Source organism: Pteropus alecto, unplaced genomic scaffold (genome assembly GCF_000325575.1).
Source record: "Pteropus alecto unplaced genomic scaffold, ASM32557v1 scaffold185, whole genome shotgun sequence".
Classification (NCBI taxonomy): domain Eukaryota; kingdom Metazoa; phylum Chordata; class Mammalia; order Chiroptera; family Pteropodidae; genus Pteropus; species Pteropus alecto.
Genome location: NW_006438088.1, coordinates 9,797,929 through 9,801,695, shown reverse-complemented (window position 1 = coordinate 9,801,695; position 3,767 = coordinate 9,797,929).

Here is a 3,767-nt window from a genome sequence, read left to right as displayed (position 1 = left end):
CAAAGATCCTGAGGCCAGAGTGAGCAATGAGTACTAACAGAACAAAAGGGAAGTCAAATCAGTTAAAAAGTGGTAAGAAAGAAGAAAAGCAGGAAACTGTAGTCTACAGTAGGGATTTTATACTAAAATCAACGGGAAGCCATGCAAAAGTTAAAAGTTTTAAGCACAGAGGTACCAGGATCTGATCTTATGATTTTAAAGGTTCACTCTGGCTGCTGTGCGGAATTTGGCTGGGTGGGGTAAGGTGTACGTGGAGGAACGAAGGGTAGAAGCGGAGACCTGTTCAATCACTAATGCTATAATCTGGGAGAGCAGACCTGGTTTGGACCAGGAATGGTAATGGAGAGGGACATAAGGAGATGAACGTGATATACATAAGGAGATGAATGTGATATACAATGTTGATGGATTGGATGTGGGGGAAAAGAGGAGCACGAATCAAATATGACACCTAGGCATTTGGTTGACCATTTATTGAGACAAAGCTGACTGAGGAAAAAAAACAAAACTATATTTAGAAGATGTATCAAAAGGTAAAATCTGTGTCAGTGTGATAAGCAGAGGTGCTATCACACTATTTCTTTATATTTTAGATAGTTTAAACTATCCTGTTTATATTGTTTTTTATATGGCACTTTAGTCTAAAATTTCAATAGTTACTTTCCAGGTCAATAAAAGCTCCTCATAGATGTACCAAATATGCTTAATTATTTTTACCTTCTTGCATGTTCAAGTTGTTTTATTTTTTTTTAACTATACCTTTCCACATAAAACTTTAACTGTAGATTAGATTGTAAGGGGAATTACTAGGTCAAAGGTAGAAACGTTTTAAAGGCCTTGGTACCTAGCATCAAGAATAATTTCCTAAAAAGTGTTACTAATTTCCTCTTTCATCAATACTGTAAGAGTTACTATCTAACTGCACTGCACATTCTCATTAAAAACAAATACAAATCTTGGTATAGCATTTATAAAAAGTTGCGAACATAAGTGATATAATTGAACTTACAAGGGGATTAGCATTTTTGGAGAAAGTATTGCCATTTTAGTATAAATGTCACTAGTAACATTTCAGACTCTTTAATATAAGCATTTCTATTGAAAATAGTTATATAAAATAAGCACTCAAGTTATAGCTATTAGTTACTATTAATTACTGAAAACAGGTCAACTTTCTTGATTTGCTGTTGGTCTTTACATTTTCTTTTAGATATAATAATAAATATACTGCTGTAGACCATCATGTTGAAGCTCCCGGGATTTAAATAATCTACTACAAAATTAATGTGTCAGAAGTTTTAGTACCAAAAAACAGTAATTAGCTACTATGAAAGGTATATGACAAAGCGGGTTTAGTTAACTTAATTTAGTATGAACTATCAAAAGGGATCCCACTTGCCTCCTGCCACTAGTACCTGTGTGACATGGAGCAAATTATTTACTCTCTAAAATTGTACTGTCCAATACAGTAGTCACCAGCCACATGTGACTATTTAAATAAAAATTAAATTGAAAATTCCGTTCATGAGTCACATTAGCTACTGTTTAAGTGTTCAACAACCTCATGTGGCTAGCAGCTATCATATCAGATGTAGACATATAAAGGCTTCACCATTATAGATATTCTAGTTTATCTCACTGTAAAATGAGGACATTAAAGTATATAATTTCTAAAGTAGCTTCTCGACCTAGAGCCTAATGATTTTTTGGCTTTGAATTTCTTAAGGTACTCTTCTGATTCCCTGAAAACTTTATGAAAATATTATATCTCTATAAAGTCTTAAATTCATAGAATCGGAGAACTTCAGAAATAGAAGTTTTTTAAAAATCACTTTTTGTTTATTTCCTAATTTTTAAAATGAGAGAAGCTGAAGTAGAAGACATAGGAGATTTGCCCAAGTTTTTATCACTAGTGAATGGATGCGCAGAACTGGAGTCTGCAATCCCTGATCTACAACTTCCAATCCAGTGCTCTTTTCATGGTATAGAAAAGGAATCATTGACATTAAAAACAAAGACCACTGAGTGTATATATACATGTGTTTAGGGGTATGTGTATAACACATATACACACATACACACACATATATTTTTTCACATACCCGTTTTTTAGCCCTGCCTGCTGAGAGGGCTATAGACATTGATACTCCTATAGAAATGAGCACAGGAGGCACTCATATCTTGGAATTAAAAAAATCATTCTCAACTAAAAGGAACCAGGGCTCCTTGAAGGATGGCTGATTTCAATGCTAGGTCAAGGAAAGTAGAAGATGAGTTTAGAACATATTGTGCCAGAAAGTAAAGATGTGCTCAAAAAATAATAGGAGACATGTCAAAAGGACACAGGAAAGGGTGCCAGCTTGAAAGGGATCCTACTGGCCAAATCTGGGACAATTTGAGCTTCAAAATAAGTAATTAGAGAAAAGCATTATATCCATAGAACAAAATAAATATCTGTGAGTCTACATTGATACAAACAAGTAAGAGAAAAGGAAAGCTCTTCCTTACAGTAGAAAGCCAACTAATCAATGTAGAGGGAACGATAAATTAGAAAACCACTATTTGGCAACCAACATAATACTAATCAATTCAGGCAAGAATCACTGATGCTAACATTAATGAGTGAATAACAGGGAAAGAACAGAATATTTACATAGTCTCAAAGTATCTCTCTACAAGATACTTACTAATTACAAAGCCAAAATTGGTTAATTTGATGGTGGAGAAACCTACCAGATACCATCTTAAGAGAGTGATGGAGGACATCACTAGGATTGGGACAAATCAACATGTGCCTCCTGAAAACGATATGCTGTGCACAAAATCTCGCTTCCCCGGCCTTCTTGCCAAAGTATATAAACTGAATCTAATCATGAGGATACAGCAGGCAAACCCAAACTGAGGGGCATCTTATAAAATCACTGGCCTCATTAGACAGCAGCAATGTATAAGAGGTTATGTCTTAATTCTGATAGATGTAATATAGTTACATAAAAGACTGTGCATCTTTTTAGGAAGGCAAGAGAAAGATAATTCAAAATAAATCTTCCAAAATGTTAACATGTGGGGAATCTGGATGAAGGAAGGCACATAAGAATATTGATTAAAATTGGAAAAATAAACTGAATGTAAAACACAAAAATAAAAAGGTTTCCCAAAAATACATTGACATTTTTCTGCCAAATTAAAGTGTAAGCTGTAAAGGAAAAAGCAAACATCTTACCTATTCCCTTCTCCATTCCAATTACAACTGTCTTGCTATAAATGCAGGGGAAATACAAAAATCTATTCCTTTACATAATGGCCTACCTTCAGAGATTTTTAACCTTTTCTTTTTCAGGAGAAAAAAAATCAATTTGATTTGACCAGGTGGAAAAAAAATTTCCAAAATATGCTTAATTTTAATAAAATGCATTTAATTTTAAATTAGCCAAAAATAAATATGAAAATGGAGCAAAGAACATTGGAGGGTAAAAACAGCTGGCCCTATGTGGCAAAGGGAAATGAAATCTGTCATATCTGGAGCAGCCAGAGATAAGCTCGGGAATTTCAGGGTGCAATTTCCCCACGCCACGCATCAGCTGACTTGAGATTCTTATTCCTGGCTCAAGCTAAGCCCTGTCCATCCGTGCAGTAGGTCAGCATTTCCCTCCCAGGACCAGGACTGATCGTACATTCGACAGCTCAAATCATATTAAAAACTGGAACTGTTGTTACACACAAAACCAAAAAGAAATACTTTTCACACTTTTCCCTTAAAGTAAAAT